The 24,627-nt window shown below is 40.6% G+C and overlaps 1 protein-coding gene across 5 annotated transcripts in view; it reads left to right on the forward strand.

Annotated features, from left to right (window-relative positions):
- The first annotated feature begins 540 nt into the window (after positions 1 to 540).
- The window catches only part of ripor3 (RIPOR family member 3), a 76,779-nt gene continuing 52,692 nt past the window's right edge, over positions 541 to 24,627 (forward strand). For 2 of the 5 annotated variants that reach the window (XM_078249263.1, XM_078249264.1), the window contains exon 1: positions 541 to 927. The gene's annotated coding sequence lies outside the window, so the exon portion shown is untranslated. Of the gene's footprint in view, positions 928 to 16,228; positions 16,296 to 16,805; positions 16,826 to 24,627 lie in introns of those variants that run through there. The other 3 variants (XM_078249265.1, XM_078249267.1, XM_078249266.1) reach the window with 3 other exon arrangements.

The following is a 24,627-nucleotide window of genomic DNA, read 5'->3' on the forward strand; positions in this document are numbered from 1 at the left end:
GAAATAAACCAACAACAAATACAGAGACAAATAACATACATGTAACTATTTAACATCAAGAAAGAAAGAGGCTGTATGGATTATTAGTGCAGGATGTGAGTGTGTGGAGGAGGAGGCGCATGAAGAGAAAGAGTTAGAGATACAGATTAGAAACTAAGAATGACAAGCGCTGAAAGTGCTGGAGAGAGAGCGGGAGAAAGAAAGAGCAGATAGAAAGAGTGTTGAGAGCTGAGAAATCAAGAGAGAAAGCAAAGAAAGGTGGCAGAAACAGTGAGGAAGGAGGAGGTGAAGAGAAGGAACAAAGGCTAAGGCACATCACATTTACAATCATTTTCAAAGATATGTTTGCTGAGGATTTTGTTGGTTTTCTTGCTTGTACTGAAATGTACATGTTCTTATTTATTATTATTTGTTTTCACATGTTCAAAATAAACTAATTAAACTAAACTAAATTAAAAAAAAAAAAAAAAAAAGCCTGAAGCTGACCAAAGGCAAAGAGCAGGCTGTCAGAGTGGGAAGCACTGAAAGAGGAGGAGAGAAACAAAAAAAGAGGGAGTGGAGAGGAAGCTGAGAGAGGGAGAGAGAGAAGAGGAGAGTAGAGGCAAAGCAGGAAAACAAAGAGAGTGACAGAGAAGGGGAGAGGAGGAGAGCTGAGAGAGACGAACTTAAATTCGCCGCTGTGTTCCCCAGTCTCGCTGACGTCGTTTTGAAACTCTGCTGCTGCAAGACTGAACGCTATCAGGACCAAGCAGGCAGCTGCCAAACCCACTGACACAAGCACACACACACACACACACACACACACACACACACACACACACACACACATGCACACACGCACCCATGGATATGACTCGTCCGCTGAGGCAGTTTGGTGTGGTGGACTGTGAGTGACAGTTGGGAATAACCGATTCTTCATCCAGTCAGGTAAGTTTAATACGCTTGTATCACTCGTGATGGATCAGGTGGAGTTTAGTGTTTCTAAAAAACAGCTCAAAAAGTGTATCAAAATCATCACATTTTTGCACAGACTTTCTCGTATTGATTTTGCCGCTGGAAAACACGAGGGCTGTTTTCTAGAACGTCTGTTTAAAGGACCTGAGAAGATTGTTGATGTAAATATTAAAAACAAGTTCTTTTTTATATGTAGATACAATAACTCAAAGGAGCTTTCTCTGCCTATGGTAGCTGCTTATACAGTAGCTTTGAAATCAAACTGAAAGGCTTGTCGTTTGATAGGTTGTCATGACATTATGGAGCAAACTAACAGCTGGCAAGTAGCTGTTGTGTGTTTGAGGAGCAGCTGAGTGTGGATAAATGCAGTCGGAGTTTTTAGACACAAGGTGAGCACCAGTCTGCTCAGCGGATGAAAAGTCCCACGGGGGCAGGGATGCTGCTTCTCCAGGTTTCTCAGAGTCTGTCTGTTGCAGTATCCCCATTAGCGGTGGAATGTAACTAAGTACATTTACTCAAGTACTGTACCTAAGTACAAATGTTGAGGTACTTTTACTTTACTTGAGTCTTTTCTTTTCAGGCCACTTTCTATTTCTACTCCGCTACATTTCGGAGAGAAATATTATACTTTTAACTCCACTACATTCATCTGACAGCTTTAGTTGTAGTTACTTTACAAATTAAGATTTTTGCACACAAAACACATGTAGTTTCTAAAATACGATGGTTTATTGTAAATTAAACTACCCAACAATATAACAGCCTACAAGTCCAGCGGAATTGATTAGACCATTAAACACTTAGTTGATTAAAAGAACAGTTTGGATCGTTTCCAGTTTCTAAAATTTGAGGGGTTTTCTGCATTGAGTACGTACTTTAAATACATTTTCCTGACGATACTTACATACTTTTACTTAAGTAGAATTTTCAATGCAGTATTTATTACTTCTTTCACCACTGATAACCATCATATCTGTTCTGATCTGCTGTTTTTGCGGAGTTTTGTTACTTTGCAGGGTTGTTACAGTTTACTTTCAGATCTTCAGTTCCCCTCCAAAGCAAAACAGCAGAAACATGATTCTGCTTGTAGATACGTTGGCTGATCTTCAGTTTTGTTGTGTCTCTCAGTGTCTTCAGCTTTTCATTCATTCCACCTACTCTCTGTTTTAAACACTTCTACTTACATGCACTGCAATCACCTGATCACTCTAGGCCCAACGTTTACGAGCAACTGGTCAGTAATCAGATTTCTCCCCCGCCCCTGAGCATATTTTCAACACAAGGCTGGCAGCTTTTCAGCTGCAGAAACTGACTTTAATACATATTTGGTTTCAGTTTCATACTTTGGATGTCATTCCGTTTTTTCATGTTTTATCCCACTACAATGCTGTCAGGGATTCCCTTTCTCTGTCCAAATTCTTTTATCCTACAATATCTTAAATACATGTTTAAAACGTTTTGTGTTTCTGCAGCGTCATCTAAAAATCTACAGTAGCAGTGTGTCTTTAACGCAAACCCTCTTCTCTTCTGATTTTTGCCTGCAAACCTCTCTTGTCCCTCTCTCCTCTCTTCTTCACCCCCACCCCCACCCACCCCACCGTTGGATGGAGGTTTTGCTCTTAGAGCCAGATGAGCGTCAGTTTCTCATGAACCCCCCGAGTGAGTGCAGCTGAAACTGACGAGCTGCCAGAGCAAACATCAACACAACAAGCCGGGTCGGGATCTGCTGCTCGCTCACCCTTCTCTCTCCCCCTTCCTCCCCCCCCCCCCCACTAACCTTTCATTCTATTTCTCACTTTTCCCTCCCACCATCTACTTTTTAGTTGGTGTTTTTAGTTTTTAGTTCAGAGTGCTGCTGCAGTTCAAGTTCCCTGAGTTCATGGTTCCGTCAACTTCAATTTGTACTGTGTGTGTGTCTGTGTGTCCTGGCAGTAGTAGGGGGTCTGACTGATTAGATGGAGTCAGTAGGAGGTCCCTGGTTCAATTGTGGTTGCATTCAATGCTAACACTGGTCAGGGTGTGTGTGTGTGTGTGTGTGTGTGTGTGTGTGTGAAGTCTAAATCTGGTCCACACTCGCTGGTTTCACTGTAAGTGGCTCGGACGTCTTAACAATGGTTTCATTAGCGGTGAGGATGCCGACGCATCACAAACGAAGGCGATCATTACCAGATTAATAGAGTTTGTCTTTGTGGTCTAATGAAGCGTGCGGTGCAGATGTATAGTATTGTGTTCATGGTTGTATTGCTGCTGTGATACACATTAACTGGTGTGTGTATACCATTTGGTTGTTAGTCACATCATCTATTTGTCACTTTTATTTCCATCTATCTATAAATTGCAGGAACGTACATCTGTCTGTCTCTCTGTGTGTGTGTTAGGCGCATATCTCTCCAACCATTAGTCTGATGGATTTCAAAGTTGACAGGTGTCTTGCCACGGGCATGAATAAGTGCAGTGCCAAGTTTGACATTGTTTGGATTAGAAATGCAAAGGATATCATTAAATATATATCGGTAAAAGAAGCATACATTGGCTTTTGCCCTAGCCGCTGGCCACTCCCCCTCTCACACTGCAACACTGAGTGAGCTCAATGCAGGACCAAAGACCGAGAGGGTCGAAGAAAGCGGCAGAGCTTTGGCAGCTAAAATGTGAAATACACCTCATCGCGACTGTTGTGTGGAATAAGGTTCTTCAGATTATTCCTTCACAGCACTGTGCAATGCGAGAAAATCTCAGAGCTGAACCTGGCAGACACAGCACTTTTCATCAGACTCACCCCCAGGGTTAATTAAGTCTACTGCTAACTAATAACATTACCGTTTAGCTCTCATAATGGGCCGGGTGGGTAGCGCACTGCCACGAGTCCATGAGGCTAATTTCTTTCTATTTTTGGGGCTTTTCCGCCTTTATTCGACAGGACAGCTAGGCGAGAAAGGGGAGAGATGGGGGGTGGGGGGAGACATGGTCACAGGTCGGATTCGAACCTCAGGCATAAACTTCTAATTATATGTGCGCCTGCTCTACCCACTGACCCAACCCGGCCACATTACTCCACATTTTCATTGTGATATTTTGTGATTACATTCTGAATCTGCAACGTTCTCTGTCAGGTAAATCAGTAAGTTAGTAGTAGGCTATACAGGGGAGTTGCATATGAAGTGGTTTGGGGTCCTTCTGTAAGTAATTTTGGGGTACAATTTGGTTTTGATGAATTCTACAAGCAGCAATACCACAAGCAATCGGCCCGTTCCAAACAGGAACATTTTCAACGGGCACTGCACTAGTTGTATACAATTTTTGTGCTTTGGAAACACGTGAAATGCCATGTCAAATTTACAACAAGTCCTCCAAACCATATGATGATAAATTATGGACCCTAGCGGTGGAAGAAAATACGACCCACAGGAGTGTTTTCTGTCCTCATATCTAAACCGGAGGACTCGGTTTTAAACACGTTGTTAACGTTGTAAAATAGTCTCAGTTTGGTTTGCTTTAGGCATAACACTACTTAGTTAAGTTTAAAAAAAGGTAATAATTTGGGTTGAAGTCAGAACATTTGTTAATTACTTTAAATCTGATTATGCACGTGTCGCAGAATGTGATGTAGTACTGTTTGTTCAGTAATGCCAAAAAGTCGACTCGACGTTTACTTTTATTTTCAAACGGGACATAAACCTCGGTCTCCTGGGTGAAAGTCCTGTATTTTTTTGACCCCTCCACCACCCAAACCTGCCTCCTAACGTGGAATGTGGTGCTCTTATACTTTGTCACCTTACTTCCTGCTCTGCTACCGTATAATTACTACAGCCACTAGAGGGCGCCGACACTATAAATGTAAATATGTGTCATGATTGCTGCTTAAACAAATTACTTATGGGGTTTTTTTTCAGGGAGGACGGTCTCTAAATGTAACTGAATTGTATTTAAGCTATAGTATGAAGTTTCTGTCTAAAGGGAATTGTCTCTGTGTGTGTCTGTGTTGAGTATATGGGTTTTTGCATGTGTTTATTGGGTGTGTGTCAGGTTGTATATATGGTATTATCTGCATAAATGCTTGCTGTGTGTATCAACGTTCAGTGCATGTTTCTGCATGTTGTGTGTGTGTGTGTGTGTGTGTGTGTAGTTAGGGAAACTGGAGCTGTTGGATGAAACATTTCTTAAAGAGGTGTGATACTTGCACTAATCTGAGGTGGCTGCTCTGTGTGTGTGTGTTTGTATCTGTGTTCAGTGCATTGTGTGTGTGTGTGTCGCTCGATGGTGTTTTAAGCCCCCAACGTCTCCTTCCAGGCAGCGCTGCGACCATTGACTTCAGGGCACCTAACCCTAACCCTAAACTTAACCATAACCATTGCCTAATCCTAGTGCCTTCCAGGCAGCCCTGCCTGGAAGGAGACGTTGGGGGCTTAAAACACAGATACACGTGTGTGTCTGTAGATTTACAGCCTCAGTGATTTATAGCAACAAGTTCATCCTGTCAACAAAGCAGCTCTATTCCCTGATGCCTTCAACTGCATTTATTATCCATGTGGACACACACACACACACACACACACACACACACACACACACACACACACACACACACACACACACACACACACCTGTGCTGCTTCCAATTATTCACATGACATCATCTGACAACCACTTTATATACATATACACACACACACACACACACACACACACACACACACACACACACACCTTACCTTGCCCCACGCTTTGTGGCCTTCAGCTCCACGTACTCTCTGGAGAAATGCTGAAGTGAGAGAAAAATCCGCTCCTGCTGCTCCACATGACAACTTTCTGAAACTTATAGAAGACAGAATCATTTTATTTCTGGCAGCAGAAAGAATCATAAAGCTGTTCATTTGCTAACTAATAATATCAAGTGTCAATAGAGGAAAAGTAATCCAGCAGCACAGGTGTGATTGCAGAGCTGTACTGAGACTGATAAATGCTGTTTGGTGTTTTAAGCCCCCAACTTCGTCTCCCAGGCAGCGCTGCCTGGAAGGCACTAGGATTAGGCAATGGTTAGGGTTAAGGTTAGGTGCCTTGAAGTTGACGATCGCAGCGCTGCCTTGAAGTTGACGTTGGGGGCTTAAAACACCATCGAGCCTCATAAACTGCAGCCACGTGTTCAACTCTTTCCAGAAACATTTCTGGAGGCGATAGAGTTTGGCTACTGTTTTATCTCTTCGAAAACTGTTGTGGCTGGTTAGAGGTTCGTCACCTGTCATTATAAACTGGAAGAGTGACAATGAAGGAGGCTACCAATCAAAGTTTATGTGCTCAGCACATTCCACGGATTATTTAGTCCAAATATGGTGTTGGTGTATCTGCCTCACTCAGTTTTTATTGACATTTTTTTTCCAGAACATGAACAAGTTTGGATGTGTTGTTCTCTGCTGCGAGCTGTGCATGTGGTTGCATATTGAGAACCTGCTGAGAATCCATTAGGAGACATACTTTTTCCAATTATCTATTGTTTTATCATTCCTCTTGAGACACATTTTTTGTGGTAAATATTAGAAACCTGGCTCTGTCTACATATGTAGTCACCTATGCAATGTGGTACACTGTATTTTTTATATCAGTTATTATTAAAGTGCTCATATTATGCTCATTTTCAGGTTCATAATTATATGTAGAGGTTATATCAGAATAGGTTTACATGGTTTAATTTTCAAAAAACACCATATATTTGTTGTACTGCACATTGCTGCAGCTCCTCTTTTCACCCTGTGTGTTGAGCTCTCTGTTTTAGCTACAGAGTGAGACATCTCACTTCTGTTCCATCTTTGTTGGGAGTCGCACATGAGCAGTACCTAGGTAAGGACTACTAGCCAGTCAGAAGTAAAGTATGAGGGCGTGCCACGCTAGCAGCTAGGAGAGCATTATAACGTGTGTTCCAAAGTGACCACGTTTGTCTCTGAAGTAAAGGCTGGACTACAATAGAGCTGTTTGGAGCAGTTTGTGAACAGTGTTTTCTGTTGGAGATGGTAAGTCCCTTTGGGGTGGACTTTGGGCTTTTTCACTTTGTAAACATATAACAGGCACAAAAAAGATATATAACACTATAAAGGAAAGGGGAAAAGCCAAAAAGCATAATATGAGCACTTTAAGAAGTCCATCTCAAATAACAAAAATATAAAACAGCAAATGTTTAAGTTGTGCATGACAACATATAAAATAAAGGTGCGTTTGAAATTTACCTTTTTAAAGAGGGTTTTTGCTTTCAGGCCAGGGATCGTTTGAACTGTTAAGCACCAGAAACATTTTCATCTTCCCTTCATAACGAAAGCCTCTGGACATCCTCGTCCTCACCCCTGTTTGATGGGAGTCAAACAGACATATCTGAGATGTGGAGGTGTGTTTGAAAATAATTCTTTTTTTTTCTTCATTTTTGAGCCGGAGATGTGGCTTTTATTCTAAAGGATTTGGGTCAAAGGTCTTATTGTTGTTGTTGCTGGCGGGACAAAAACATTACTACGTTAGCTTTCATCAAGCTCGCATTGTTTGTCTGGGTACATTAAAGATGTAAAATAATATCAACTATGGTCAGTTCTTATTTTGAAATGAGGTGTGATGTTATATTGTCCTATAAAAGAAAGAAAGAATTCAATTAGTAATGCAATTAAAATTGGATTCAAAATCTGAATCTATAAAAATCGGAACAATAGGCCTATCTAACCCTAATCTTGCATTGCCAGCTCTATCTCCACAGCGCTGTGGAGTAAGGTCTGGCTACACCACACATACATTCTGGAATAGGAGAAAAACAACTCTCTGGGTTGTTTGCATTTCTTTAAACCAATAACAATCGTCTTGGGCGGCACTAAGCTCTGGACGCAGCTAGGGTGGCTCTGCTAAATAGTCTCGGGAAAGAACTTGTTTTGGTGGAACATTTGCACCCCGCAAGAGAAAACACCACATACAATATAAAATGAAGTTAACTGTTCACACAATACAGTAACTTGAGCTATTTTATATTAGCTGGATACATGGTTAAACCTCATTAGCTCTTACCAGTGTATCTCTGTGTGTACTTCGTCCACAGCAATCCCACCAATCTGTCCCAAAATGGCCCAGTTAGAGAAGATATATAGATAGATCTTTACTGTCATTGCACATATTTACACAACAAAACTTAGTTGGAGCAATCCAGTTTGCAGAATTAAAATACAATATAAAATATATACAGTACACACGCCTCACACCGACACACCTCACTCATGACCACATACACATTACTCATACTATAAATACTCATCAAACATATACACCCATAGTATAAATAAATACTTAAAAATAGAAATGTAGGGAACAGTGAATAGAAAGGTTATTACACAGACATGAAGGAAAAATGCCGTAAATATATTCTTTCTAAACATGTTTTAGCTGCATCATATGGTGTGTGTTAAATAATTGGATAACCACTACCAACTCCTTCAGTCTGAAGTGGGGAAAAAGGTGAATTTCCAAACACATAATCTGTTCTTTCTGCATTCAAGATGCCTAGCTACAGGAGTGTGTGAAAATGAAACACAAACAGAGGTCGTCTCTTCTTCCACAGTAACTGTCCTCTCAGGAAACTCCAGCTGGTGACCCAAAGAGGTCAAAAACTACTCAGTGTCCAAAGTTTTTGGCACTTTAGATTTGCTTTGAGTGCAAAGAGTTAAAACAGTCCTTCACATCCGAGAACAAATATTCTCAATAGTCAAACAAACTCAATTCCTGTTGCTCACTTTAGGGTATGTCATCAGGGGAAGGTCAGGGCTGGCGTCCAGTGTTTGGGTCATAATTTCTATAAAGAATGTCCTGTTTTTATGTACTGCCAAAAACAAACCATTCAGAGATTGAGCAATACAGATATTTAGATTCAGGAATGATCACAGGAGTGATAATCTAGTCAGATCGACTCTGGTCGAGTGCAGATGTGAGTTGCTCATGCTCAGATTTAAACGGTTTACGGCATAATGTGTCATACTGAAATTTGTGAAATCCATAAAATAATAAACGTATCTTTTTACATACAATAACAGAAGATGGAAATCATTTCAAAAACGTTTTAGCTATCTATGATTCTTTGATTGCTAACGTTAGCTCAAAACGCCATTCAAGTGACAGCCTTTGTTGTGTTTGACTGCTAACTTGTAGCCAGCAGTCATTTGAAAAACGTTTTAGCTATCTATGATTTTTTGATTGCTAACCTTAGCCCAAAACGCCGTTAGCATCTTGTAGGCTACTTGTCGCAAAGTGACGCATGCGCAAATCATATCTGCACTCGTCGCAAAGTGACGCATGTGCGACTCACATCTGCACTCGACTCACATCGGGTAGTGACAGGGGTAATCAATGTTCTCATCTAACTCATGGCAAGAAAGCAAACTATTTATAGTTGCTGCAAATTATTTTAAGTTACACTCTGGCACTGCAGTCTTCACAGCAAGTTAACACAAACTTGAAGCAAGTGAAACCCATTTTAAACCATTTCAGTCTACAGCAAGTAGCCCCTTTCCCACACTGCTAAAACACAGATTAATACCAGATACCGTTTGTGCGCTAATTAAGAGACTACAGCCAGGAGCCGGCTAGCTCAGTGGTTACCAAACTTTTTCTGCAAGGCCCCTTTTTTGTAGATACAAATATTTTATATTTATATATGTATTATTTACAAAATATATTTTCTTGCCTTTGTTTTTGTAGTTGTGGTGTTTAGTGTAGCTTCCTTGTCTGCTCTCCGTTGGCAGTCCTTTCACAAACATTTCGATGCTTTGCTAGCAGTGCAGCAGAACCATGCAGCATTTGTTTATATTTAGCGTCGCTGCGCCCCCGTCAGTTATAACTCCAGTCCCCCCTAAGGGGCCCGCCCCCCAATTTGGAAACTGGGCTAGCTTAGCTTAGCATAAAGACTGGAAACAGAGGGAAACAGCTAGCCTGGCTCTGTCAGGAGGTAACAGAATCTGCCTAATAGAACCTTTTAAAGCTGATTAATTAACAAGTTATATCAAGAAACAAAGTCTATAAATGACACCTTGTGGTTTTATGGGAGTTATCACCCTTTAAAACCACATGTTTCTAGACTTCAGTTTTGTACAGATTAAACAAATAACATCTCACATGTTAACTATTGACCTCAGATGTGCTGGCAGGCAGATTCTGTTACCTTTGGACAGAGCCAGGCCAGTTTGGCTCAGTTTCCAGTCTTTATGACATGCTAAGCTAACTAGCTGCCAGCTGTACCTTTAATTTAACAGATGAAATGAGAGTTAATGTCTGAATTGGTTAGCTTAGCTTAGCACAAAGACTGGAAACAGGGGGAAACAGCTAGCGTGACTACTAGCACCTCTAAAGGTTCACTCATGAACACGTTATATCTCAGGTAGTCTGGCTTTGCCAGACCTTCCTCCACAGCGCTGCGGAGGACGTTCTGGCTATTCCACACAGCATTCCAGGATGGGAGAAAAACGTGCTCTGGTTTATTGCCATTTCTTTAAACCAATCACAATTATCAAAATTCCAACTATTCCGTTAAATTAAGCATTGCGTTAGTTCATGCAGGACACGGAAGTCATATGCCCACTAATTGAATTATCTAGGAGGGGTTTCAGCATTGTCCTCCCTGTTTCAGCTTAGCATGCTGCTTAGCTTAGCATGCTGATCCAGGGAGCACTATTAGAGCAGAGCCTTCAGCGCCAAGTATAACTGTATTTCCATTTGTTGCAATAAATGGTTAAATCTATGATGAGAGGGTTCCTGACTGAAGATGTCTTACCAGCCAAAGCCAGCAAAGGAAAGGTCAACAATAAACCAAAAAAAAACATCCTTTGTATGATTCCGAATGACGATTCCGAATAATCTGATGATTCAGAATCACAATCCTGAATGGTATCCAGTCATAAAGTGACAGAATAAAACAAACTGAACACTCCACATTGGTTGACGAGCTCAAGGCTAACCAATTTATAATAATCTATCAGGAGGGTTTTTATACCATATATTTTGGTAGATGCTGACATTGGCAGTAGTGAAAGAAAAACAACCGTCTTTGCAGGTAATGATCTCACTTAAAGTGTTTTAGCACCAGAATGTGTTTGACATCAATGAGAACAATAATACTCAAGCGGAGGAGTGATTTATTTTTCAAATGGTGGATATCAGATTTTGGAAGGAAACATTTCCATTGTTCCAAGACTGCTGCAGTGAAGAATATGGTTTTAGTGTTTTTAAGTGGGAGTGAAGAGTCTCTTTTTTTTTTTTATTAGAATACATAAAGGGCCATTTGTATTAGGCGCCCCAGAAACTACCCACTCCCTTACTGGTTAAATCAGCCCAACTGGTCTATCAACTGGTCCTGGTCAGACGTATACTGAGCATGTATAAACACATCCTCGGACCAGCTCTTTCTTTCATATGACACATTCAGTTTTACATTTATTATTTTAATAGGACACACAATAGATTTTATTTTCATTGAAACCATGGACTGTAACCAGTATTGGGAGTAACACGTTACAAAAGTAACACAATTACAGTAATGTATTCCTTTATGCTGTAACGCAGTAATATAACGCATTACTAATTAAATTTCGGTAATATTATACCCATTACAATCTCAGTAACGCGAGTTACAACACATTTTAACGCAACATTTAGTGGTGTTTGTTTTTCTTAGTTACTTTGCATATCCACATTAATTATGCAAAACATAATGAATAAACTATGATATATTAAAGTGGATGAGACTTTATTGAACCCGTGGTGAAATTCACAAGCTACCACAAGCTAGTAAGTCATTCTTCCACTGTTATTTTGGTGAAAGTAAAACATGTAGTGTAAAGCATTACAATTCAGAGACAGTATTATTGTAATATAACTAATTACTCTCAATTGACAGTAACTAGTAATCTATAATGTATTACATTTTGGAAGTAACATGCCCAACACTGACTGTAACAGTTTAGAGCTCGGGATCCAAAATATAAATCCTCCTACTTCATTACTAGAAGTTTACAACTGTGAGGTTTTTTTTATATTTTAAGGCAAAATTGTAACGTCGCCTAAAACTGTTATGTTTTCAAATTAAGAGCCTGTGGAAACGACGTGAACGTCATTTTAATGTGTCGTTTATTAGATTTAAGGGTTTCCTGAGCAGTCAGACACACACTTGGCACATTATAGTTTTTTTTAACTGTTCCCAACCACTGAGAGGTGGCTCTGTCTGCGCGCTCACATATTTCCTGTCACAATGCAGTGCTCTGTGCTGCCCAATAACATAAGATTGCAGTAAAAGTCTTTAAAATACACTCTCTATTTATGATGAGGTTTGAAACAGTTGAAAGCGATTACTGGCTCAGCAGTAAAAGCTGCCGTTTAAAATCCAAACTGTGGTTCTCAATCTTTTTGGCTTGTGACCCCTTAACTCCAGTTGATCATCATGCTTCACATCTGAGTTGTTAGCAGTTGCCCCAAAGAGATAGCATTTTATCTTTTGCTATCTTATTTTATTTGATGTTATTTATTATTTCTAGTATAGTTCATGTATTTTCTGTATATGTGTGAGTGAGTATGTGTGTATGTCCCTGTAAATTGCTGCTGTAACAGAGTAATATCCCAATTCTAATCTATCTATCTATCTATCTATCTATCTATCTATCTATCTATCTATCTATCTATCTATATTTTCCCTTTAATCTTCTCACATGGTTTCATATAAATAACCGTTTAAGGCCCAACAAAAAAAAAAGTATCCAATATTTCACTAAAAAAGTCCAAATAATGAATATAAATGTATGTATCAGAACTTTGTTTCTTCTTCTTCTTCTTCTTCTTCTTCTTTCTCCCATTAATTATCTCATGACCCCTCAGATTTATCAGGTGACCCCTTGGATGGGCCCGGCCCCTAGGTTGGGAACCACTGGACTAGATTTAACAATTAAAAGTTGTTCAAACTAGCTCCACCTCGAGCAGCCACGACAGTAAAATGATACTTACACATTGCATTAGTATTGACAATCTGATAATGACATATGTAATAATAATATATCAGTTACAGGAGACATTTTACTGCAGAAAGGGTACTTTTACTTTTGATACTTGAAGAGCATTTGGCTGATAATACTTCTGCACTTTTACTTGTATTTAAGTGTTTTTACATTATGGAATTACCGTAAGTATAAGATGTGAGCACTTATGTTGTCTGTCTCACTCCAGAATTGAACCCTGACATTTTTCTTTAAATGTGGGACTTATTGTCTCTGTGCAGAGAGAGAGAAAATATTGGTTTAACAGAACCATCACATAGAACTGACAGCTCATTTAGTAAATCACAGACCCCGGGGGTCCAGTGTAACAACATGGAGTTCTGCCTCTATTCTATTGAATAAAATACAGCACAGGAGAATGCATTTTGTCATTTGATTACCAAAGTTATTTTTGTTTAGGGAATATAAATAAACCTCCAAAATAGTTGTGTGATTTTTGTCAAACTGTTGCAGACATTTTAACTACTTTGTGTTTAACTTCTCTGTAACTCTTCTTGGTTTTAGAGTTTTTAAATGTGAATAGTTTTACTTTCCAGGGTAGTTTCCATAAGGCCCGATGAGACCCGCGGGACTTCCTGCGATTTTGGCCGACATCACTGTCTTTCTTCAAGAGGTTGTAGCAGGCTCTAAAATAAAGACACTGGAATCATGTAGCAAACTACACGCTGAAAACGGCAAGCTTTGAAGAAAAAAATTTGATCGTGCAACAAAGCAGGCCTGTTTGGTTCTTTAAGGGAATGGTTGTAAAGATTTGAAAAGAATATGTTTTTGGCATTTCCTCTCTAACTGGGATGTTTTGGGACCGATTGGTGGGATTGCTGTGGACGAAGTACACACGGTGATACACGATGAAAATTAGGTTTAACCATGTATCCAGCTAATTGAAATAGCTCACGTTACTGTATTGTGTGAACAGTTAACTTTATTTAAAGCTATAGTGCGTAGTTTCTGTCGCCCCCATGAGGAATTCTAAGTAATGACAACAAAACTGTCGGCGCGTCCACATGATACAAGCCTTACGTGATCATGCATGCCCCCCGACCCCTCCTCTACGCAGTTGCTAGTAGCCAAGGAGAACACGGAGGATTAAAAAAACATGATGAACTCTTCAGAAGAGGTAATTATCTTCATTCGAGTTTCTGCACCGGACGACACAATCTTCTGAACATAGTCATACTGAGAAATAGACGGAGTTGTCTTGAATGTAACGGACGTTTATTAATATCAAAAAGTTACGCACTAAAGCTTTAATATTGTATGTGGCGTTATCTTTTGCGGGGTGCAAATGTTGCACCAAAACAAGTTCTTTCCCGAGACTATTCGATAGAGCCACCATGTCCATATTTGAATATTTATGCATACTGGGGTCCCTATACAGGCGTGCGCACACACACACACACACACACACACACACACACACACACACCCTGGATGACAGGACATCACACACCGGCCAGGGAGACACACCTCAGCCCACACTAGCAGGTCAAACTGTGGAAAGTTCATCCAGACTCCACAGTGATCTACAGGCCCCACAGGTCCACTCTGACACAACACAGGCAACCACCCAGGGTCAAAGGTCAAACCCTTATGTTCTGATCCCTGACGGGTCAGCAGTGTGCGTTCGAAAACACAAGCCAGATACAATCAATTTTAGGTTGATAGTTAAAGAGCAACATGATTCATTAGGAGTCTTTGTGTTTGTGTCCACCTGATGAATGATCATCAGTTCAGTATTCTCTCTCTTTTTGTTATTTTTGGTCTCCACCAACTCCTGGGGGAAATTCCTGTCTCTTTAGCTGCTAAATGCTCAACTCTGTTCACCAGCTGCTCTCTGTTTCTGTCTGCCGTCTGCAGCTGAGCAGGTAGTGTACAGTGGCTTATTACATCCAGACTGATCTCATGAAATGGCGTATGTATGACACGCCAATTCATATGCCATTATTGGTGTGTTATCAAAACGCATACTCGCTTTTTAGCGTGTTTATCAACGCCCTTTGGCATCCATTGACTTACATTACCTTGCGATTGCGTGTGAATTTACGCCGTAGCGAGTAGTATGAAAGCAGTCATTAAGCCACTCTTAAAAAAGAACAATCTAGACACGTCACTAATGAGCAACTATAGGCCGATATCAAACCTTCCATTTTTAAGTAAAATCACTGAAAAAACGGTTTCTCAACAACCTTTTCTTGTCACTAAACAACAGTTTTGATGCCTTCCAGTCGGGTTTTCGACCACACCACAGCACTGAGACAGCTCTTGTTAAAGTCTTTAATGACATCCACTTAAACACAGATAGTGGCAAAATTTCAGTCTTGGTATTACTTGATCTCAGTGCTGCATTTGATACGGTCGACCATGACATATTACTAGACTGATTGGAAAACCTGGTTGGCATTTCTTGCTCAGTACTAAAGTGGTTTAAGTCTTATTTAAAGAATAGGGACTATTCTACTATCCTACTTTGTGTCTATAGGGAATTATACATCTGAGCATACAAATATGACGTGCGGAGTTCCCCAAGGCTCCGTTCTGGGGCCTCTCCTGTTTAACATCTACATGTTTCCACTGGCTTAAATTATGGAAAACACTAAAATAAGTTACCATAGTTATGTCTCAGCAGGATTTGGAAAAACTTGTCCATGCTTTTATCTTCAGTAGACTTGACTACTGTAACGGTGTCTTTACAGGTCTCCCTAAAAAAATCAATCAGACAGCTGCAGCAGATTCAGAACGCTGTTGCTCGAATCCTCACTAAGACCAAGAGAGTGGATCACATCACTCCAGTTCTGAAGTCTCTACACTGGCTTCCAGTGCCTCAAAGAATTGATTTCAAAATACTTTTGCTGGTTTATAAATCACTAAACGGTTTAGGGCCAAAATACATTTCTGATCTGCTACTACACTATGAACCACCCAGACCTCTCAGGTTGTCTGGGACAGGTCAGCTTGTTGTCCCCACAGTCAGAACTAAACAGGGGGAAAGCAGCGTTTAGTTTTTATGCTCCACATATCTGGAACAAACTCCCAGAAAACTGCAGGTCTGCTGCAACTCTCAGTTCTTTTAAATCAAGGCTGAAGACCTATCTTTTTGATGTTGCCTTTCTTTAAATAACTGTTCATTTCTTATACTGAAGCTGCATTGTTGACACTGTATAACAATCTATATAAGCATATAAAGAGAAATTCCTATTTTATCTTTTATCTTTATTTCTCTGATGCAGGCATTACAATAGTCAACAGAAGAGACAGACGTTGGGCAGAAGAGACAGACGTTGGACTGGTCAAAAAGTTAGTCGAAGTAACTAATTTAGGCAGAAGGCCTAAAAAGAAAAAAAAATAGTCTATAAACACTCTGAGCGAGTTCTTGACTATTTAGAGACAGACTGCAGAAGAAATAAAATAGTTTAAGAACACGTTCTGGACTATTAAGAGATTTTTGTCTGAGGGGCTGTACTGGATTTTGCAAGGTTTGCTGAAGAAAAGAACTAAGCTTTGCGGTGACGACCACATCGAAAATGATAAGAGTATACTAAAGGAAAAGCTTCTGGGGAATGAAACCTCAAAGCCATGCGAAGCATCTGGACCCATAGTGGGTGAGATGGTTAGAAAATATGGACCGGATTGCATGAGATGTCTGCCATATTGGTCAAAAAGATTTGGCTTTCCACAAAATGGATCACTGAGTCCAGGAAAGTTAAGATTGAAGTTATGATTACGAGTGACATTCTCTTGCAGAAACGGACATATCTCTGATTGTTTCTCTGATGCAGGCATGGCAATAGAGTGACAGAAGAGACAGACGTTGGACTGGTCAAAAAGTTAGTTGAAGTAACTAACTAATTTAGGCAGAAGGCCTAAAAAGAAAAAAAAAATAGTCTATCAACACTCTGAGCGAGTTCTTGACTATTTAGAGACAGACTGCAGAAGAAATACAATAGTTTAAGAACACGTTCTTGGCTATTAAAAGATGTTTGTCTGCAGGGCTATACCGGGTTTTACAAGGTTTGCCGAAGAAAAGAACTAAGCTTTGCGGTGACGACCACATTGAAAAAGATAAGAGTATACTCAAGAAAAGCTTCTGTAAATATGGGGAATGAAACCTCAATGCCGGGCGACGCATCTGGACCCATAGTGGGTGAGATGGTTAGAAAATATGGACCGGACTTCTTGAGATATCTGTCATATTGGTCAAAAAGCTTTGGCTTTCCACAAAATGGATCACTGAGTCCAGGAAAGTTATTTTATCTGCTTATATATTTAACTGTTTTAACTGCTCTTCAATGTTTAATTTCTTATACTGCACTGTAATTTATTTATTTTTTTCTCGTATTTTATCTGTTTTTAATTTTTTAATCTGTTTTCATGTAAATCTGTTTTTGATTTTTTAATCTGTTTTCATGTAAAGCACTTTGAATTGCCCTGTTGCTGAAATGTGCTATACAAATAAAGCTGCCTTGCCTTGCCTTGCCTATGAAAGGGCAAAAATCCGCGTAGGGAGGTTGGTCGGGGTGGAGGATGGGTCAAACACAGGACTTTCACCCAGGAGACCGGGGATCGTGTCCCGCGTGTCACATACCCAACCGGTTCTTTTTTTACTAAACCCAACCGGTTCGTCTTTTCCTAAACCCAACCCGCGTGTCACGTTTCCTAAACCCAACCGTAGCTTTCTTCTTGCGATAACACGCCAAGTGGCGTGTATGTTTACGTCCGCAAAGACATACACGTGGATAGCTCAAAATGCGTACAGATAACACGCCACTTGGCTTAAGAAAGTGGGCGTGTATGTTTACGCGAAGTCATGATGTCATGTTGTTACAGCTCCTTCTCTGAAAACGACGCAATGAGATAACAGAGTAAATCAGAACAGTAAAGTCGTTGATCTGTCACTCACTATAAATCTCCGTAAAGCCGAGAGGAGCTGCTGATTCAGCCGATAGTTCTCTGTAGGTTCATCACTACCAGAGACACCTTTAACGTTGTCTTCACATCGTCATTTGATACATTTTTATTATAAGAATACAATTACAGTCGCTTTAACCAAAAATGAAACAATAATGTTGGTTTTAGATGCCTTTTGAGTCACGCTAATTCACTTTGAAAGCTTTTTATGAACCCAACATGTGTGTTCTGTGGAATTCACCACATTGTCCAACATCAACAGTGTGCTCAAAATATCTGCATGGCAATATCTGTGTGGTATGGATATGCGTATGTGTGTATGTCTGTATGCATGTGTGTGTGTGTTTTATCAATTCCCATCACATGGCCTGGACCCCTGTATGAGCTTCTCTCCTGTTTACTACTGATAGGAGATAATGTCCTCCTTCAAAACATAACGCAACACACACAAACTAGAGCCTGTTCCAAGGACTGGGTTTAATGGATTGTACCGTCCACTATAGAGTAGAAATAACGTCACCTTCTGCTCTCTGTGTGTTGCCGTTCTGAAACTCCGTTCTCTTAGGGAAACAACGAATTTCGAGTTTTTAAGAAAATGTGGATCGTGCAACAAGGCAGACCTACTTGGTTCTTTCAGGGAATGATTGTAAAGATTTACAAATAATGTTTACGGCATTTACTCTAACTGGGACGCTTTGGGACCGATTGGTGGGATTGCTGTGGACGAAGTACACACAGCGATACACTGGGAGGAGCAAATGAGGTTTAACCATGTGTCCAGCTAATTTAAATAGCTCATGTTACTGTATTGTGTGAACAGTTAACGTCCTTTAATATTGTATGTGGAGTTTTCTTTTGCGGGGTGCAAATGTTTCACCAAAACAAGTTCCTTCCCGAGACTATTCTGCAGAGCCACCGTCTCTGCGTCCGGAGCTTAGCCCAAGACAATTGTGATTGGTTTTAAGAATTGCAAAACAACCCAGAGCGTTTTTTTTTTTTCCTATTCCAGAATGTATCTGTGGTGTAGCCAGACCAAATTGCACAATTCAAAACATTTTTGGATAAACCTTAGCACCCCTGACTGACTGGGCCAATTATAGAAGTCTGTTTTAGATCCCAACATATTTTAATGGATCCGTATCGGCTAAAATATTTAATACTACTTTATTTACTACTGAACTCTCCTGTGTTTTGTCCACCACTCTAGTGTAAATAATTCAACAAACACAAAGAACCATTAGTTGTCTGGTTTGTATGGTCTTTGCAAGCTGGTGTCTGTGCAGGTAAAGATCATTTGTGAGAGAAGAACCTCCACTTTGTAACACCACTGGACAACAGCAAGTGGACTGAGGGGGCTTTCACACCTATCTCGTCTGGTCCGGACATTCAGACTTTTCAGTTTGATCTGAACCAAAATTGCAGGCGTGAAACCTCCCCCGGACCACTGTCCGGACCAAACAGCCAAGCCTTGGTCCGACGAACAGAGGTAGTCTCGGTCCAGATCAAACTGAACCATGGTCCGGTTCGTTTTTATGGATGGTTCAGACTTTTGGAGTTCATTTTCGTAGTAACGTCTTGTATAGTTCTTTAGCGCGCTTGGCATAACTGCATTTTGAAACCAAAACTAACCGGATCAAATGTATAAAAACATGAACCTTTGTTTGGACTTTCAGGCGTGAAAAGGCCCTGAGTGTTTTAGCAGTTCAGACTGATCTCATGAAGTGGCGTATGTATGACACGCCAATTCGTACGCCATTACGTCATACTCATTTTTTAGCGTGTTTATCAACGCTGTTTGGCCTTCATTGACTAACATTACCTTGCGATTGCGTGTGAATTGACGCCGTAGCGAGTAGTATCAAAGGGAGAAAATCCGCATAGGGAGGTTGGTCGAGGTGGTGGATGGGTCAAACACAGGACTTTCACCCAGGAGACCGGGGGTCGCGTCCCGCGTGTAACTTTGTGTCCCGCGTGTGATGTTTCCTTTCCACGTTTCCTAAACCCAACCCCGTTCTTTTCCTAAACCCAACCAGCTCTTCTTTTCCTAAACCCAACCGTAGCCTCGCAATAACACGTAGCCTCACGATAACACGCCACGTGGCTTTGGAAAGTGCCACGTGGCGTGTATGTTTACGCTGTGACGTGGCAGACTGCCGTCCGCTGTATAGAACGTAGACATACACGCGTATAGCTCAAAATGCGTACAGATAACACGCCACTTGGCTTTAGGAAAGTGGCGTGTATGTTTACGCAAAGTCATGATATCACGCTGAGTAGTTCCAGGATGATTTCAAGACAAGCACTTCAGTTTTAATAATCCACCAGAAGCTTCTCATTGTGGTCACTGTTGCATTTGAGTGCCAGGTGCAAGAAGAAGCGGTTTCCAATGGCCTCAGCAGCAGAGTCATAACCGTGGTTTTCCTAAAGCATCTGGTTTTTGCTCTACCTGCTGAGAAGTAAAGGAACCCGGTGAAGAGAGAAACTTCTCTTTTCTCCAGCTTCACACAGTACGACACATCCCAAACGACCCATCTCAGGTTAAACTCTTAACAAGTGTTGTGTTTTAGGGCAGATTTTCTCTCTAACTGGCTGAACCGTCGCTCAGCCGGGACGCCCCCCGCAAGTGTCGTTTGTCTGAATAAAATGCTCGTGGCCTCAGGAGGCAGAACAGGAATTTCCATTTCACACTTGGGTGAAATTCCAGATTTGCTGAGCTCACCCCTCAGGGTCCTTTCAATGGCCTACATTATGCCAAGCAAATTCAATCATGTGAAAGGAAAAACAGTATGTAGCTTCACATTTATATTTTAGGCATTCGGCCGACTTTTCCTATCAGAGTGAGTGATGCAAAGTGAAAAATCAGGAATAAATCATCATATTCCTCTTCCATGTGGCGTGATAACAAGAAAAACAAGTTGCAGGATGCTACAATCTTATGGCATTTTGCAGTGCTTTAAAGTATTATGAGTGCATACATTTTTTAACCCTGCAGTCCTGGCAGTAGTGCAGGTTTTGAGCCAGATTTTGCAAAGCTACAGGGAGCTGTGTCTTTGTAAAGCCCTGCATGCTGTGCCACGTATATGCATTCTCCTCATTTTCAGATATCAGGTTTCTGCTCCATAAGGGCGCCGGCTACACTGATGCAGAGCAAAATATGTTGGCCATTGGACAGAAAAGCTGAAACTAAAGCAACATTATACGGACACAGGGGTTAAAGGAAGTTGAGAGGGGGTGGTCAGTTTTAATACTTTAAGTTTGAATAAAAAGTACAGAATTCCCTTTTTCTTTTTTTTTAGATAATCAGCTCCATGTGCAAAATAGATGGATGTAGAGCAGCAGTTTGTTAACCTGTGAGCTGACAATGAAAGCTGCTGAAGCTCACGTGTCAAGTCTATTTGCTTCCTTTTGACGTGTGACTACAGTAATTATGTGTTGGGCTCCGAGTGCTGCCAAAACATGGGTGACCTACACTCAATGCCGTCCCTGAACGCCTCCAGTGTAGACACGGTCTTAGGCTTAGGCCGGTTACACACTGGCTGCGTCGTGTGAGCATGTCAGCTGCGTGGCGTGACCGTTTATATTTTGGCTCCTATGTTAACAGGTTAGAGTTTACACACTGCCTGCGTGACACGCATGTCTCAGGCTCGGCTCGAGCCGCGCCGAAAACGCGTGCATGCTAGAAATAGAACCGACGCCTATTTTTCACGCGACACGCGAGCGTGTTGGAAGCGTTTCCAGGCAAACTAGAATAGGAAAAGTCATTTTGACACAAATACATATTAATACATGACATGTTGATGTTTGAAAGTCTCTAGATTTTAATATAAATGCAGATATAAATGTAATAAAAAAAAAGAAAATCGATTTTCTAATATTGCACCTGTCAATACAGAACGAAATATCCTGTAGCCTATTTTGCCGTCAATACTGCCGACGTTGTCTTTGCTGTAATCAAATCAGTATATATGTATGTTTAACATGGTATTTCGCCACGCAGCTGACACGCAACAGAAACGCCACGCTCACGCCACGCAGTCAGTGTGTAGCCAGTTTGAAGATGGCCTGCGTTTTGATTTGCTGTAAGTTGTGTTATGTGTAATTTGTATCCTTGTAGAAGGATATCCTCGTTGTATGGCTGCCGTTGAAGGGGTCCAATTCTGTGAGTTTTTGGGAAGCTTATCTCCTTTATTAGTTGTGGCAAAAAAGTGTCTTGTAACAGCACTGTTATTTGCTTAACCGAAATCCTCCATTTTTGTAGTTTCAGTCAGTTGAATTACCAGAGAAACATTAGTATTGGATAAACGTTTCAACTATTACAATTATTATTATTGATTCAATAAGTAAGAAAAGGTCTCAAATAGTCAAAGACAAGGGAGAGTATTCTGCAGTGGTTCATGAGCTTTTGTACGGTGGAAACCCATTTCACAAATGGGTGATTAAAAAAGGTGCTGAATTTAAATGATATAGTTGCATTTGTCCCTAATGTGTGTGCTTGCTTGACAAGCAGCTGCACCGAGCGGTATCGTTCATTGTACTTGCCTGCATACTTTGTCTGTACCTGAGGTATTAAAAAGTAAATCCACTAGGTAGCAGATAATAAGAAAATTATTTCTGAGCAACACTGTGATATCTTTGTCTTTGAGGACATAACGGCCACGTACGAGTTTACTATAGTGTTAATGCTAACATCATGACAGGAGAGTCAGTAGCTTCAAATCACGTTACATGACTAAACAGACCAGTGTGTGTGTGTGTGTGTGTGTGTGTGTGTGTGTGTGTGTGTGTGTGTGTAGAAGCTGTTCTTTACTAGATTAAACCCACTGGCCTCACTCCCCACAGGGCTGCTGGATATCAATTACAACAAACACACACACACACACACACACACACACACACACACACACACACACACACACACACACACACACACAACAAACAAGCTGGAGTTGCTGCATCCCTAGAACTAGAAGTCTCATTGATTGCGGTTACTACCGCTACCGGTGTCATATGCCAAAAAGTGGTCATCCGCCAAAAACGAATTGCTGTCTACCCTACATGCAAACACAATAGTGTTGCTTAAAGCAACACTAGAGAACTTTTGCCGCTTCGGTCCCCCTACAGGTTGGAAGCGGAATTGTCCCATTATGTTTCATTGGAACTACAGCTCCGCTACCCGATCTGGCAAACTTGCATAGTGCGGTTATAGCCGGTAGAGAGCCACAAAGCGAATGCAGAAGTGCCGTTCACCCTGTTACGAGTTGATGAACCACTGAAACGATTTTGGAAACATTATTTTAAGGTACAAAAAGTTCTCTAGTGTTGCTTTAAGGCATTAGCTCCCTAACAAAACTTGCTTTATCAACAAAAACAACTCCTCATTTACAGTTAGGAGGCTCTTCAACCTCTCCTCTCATCAAAACAAAGCCCATGCTGGTTGACAGGAAGTGACAGGGTTTATGGGAAATGAATGTGGTCTTATAAGTTAGTTATATATCCAATTTAATAAATATATTAATTTATTACAGTTACAGTTATTACATGTAGTTTCTCTCTTGTGTATCTGATTTAAAGTGCTCATATTATGCTTTTTGGCTTTTCCCCTTTCCTTTATTGTGTTATATATCTTTTTTGTGCATGTAATCGGTTTACAAAGTGAAAAAGCCCAAAGTCCACCCCAAAGGGACTTACCATTTCTCCATCTCCAACAGAAAACACTGTTCACTAACTGCTCCAAACAGCTCTATTGTAGTCCAGCCTTTACTTCCATGACAAACGCACGTCATTTTGCGTCACTTTGTAACACGTTATAATGCTCGCCTTGCTGCTAGTGTGACACGCCCTCAAACCAAGCTAGTTAGAGCGGAGGCCCCAAGAGTTAAGATAGTTCTATCGCCATGTTACGTATGAAAGACTAATTTGTTAACATTTAAATAACTTACCGCTCTTAAACATCTTGCTCCAGTCTAGGTTGTACGGCTGAGCCAAGCCATAGGTTACCAGCTGTCTATAGGCTAAAGCGTGTTTGTTTTGGATCACACTAGCGTGCTTGTCAGGCCCCGCCCTACTCTGCTTCTGACTGGCTAGTAGTCCTTACCTAGGTACTGCGCATATGCGACTCCCAACAAAGATGGGATAGAAGTGAGATGTCTCACTCTGTAGCTAAAACAGAGAGCTCAACACACAGGGTGAAAAGAGGAGCTGCAGCAATGTGCAGTACAACAAAAAGATGGTGTTAAAATTAAACCATGTAAACCTATTCTGGTACAACCTCTAAATACAATTATGAACCTGAAAATGAGCATAATATGAGGTCTTTAATTGTTTTGCCTATAGGCCATAATCTGAATCTATATAGGATTTCTACATTAAAGATATTGCTTAAAGTAGTATATTAGCCAATCAAAAGACAGGGATTACACATTATTAAATTCAGGTAAAATTGAAAAAATAATTATCTGCAATATAAATGTACAATTATGAGAATATCTTCGTGATTGAATGCATTATTTATGTTCTCTTGGAGCTATAATAATGCAAATTCTACCAAAATCTAATTAGGTTTTTTTTGGGATTATTATAGACAGGCAAATTTGTCTTATGCTCATTACTTTAAATAAACAAATATAAGGTTTATAAAGACAACATGAGCCTCTTTCACCATCCAATTGCAGCAATTCTAAAGGCCCAGACACACCGACCAGATGGCCGACCGAAAAGGCAG

Source organism: Sander vitreus, chromosome 4, assembly GCF_031162955.1.
Source record: "Sander vitreus isolate 19-12246 chromosome 4, sanVit1, whole genome shotgun sequence".
Lineage (NCBI taxonomy): Eukaryota > Metazoa > Chordata > Actinopteri > Perciformes > Percidae > Sander > Sander vitreus.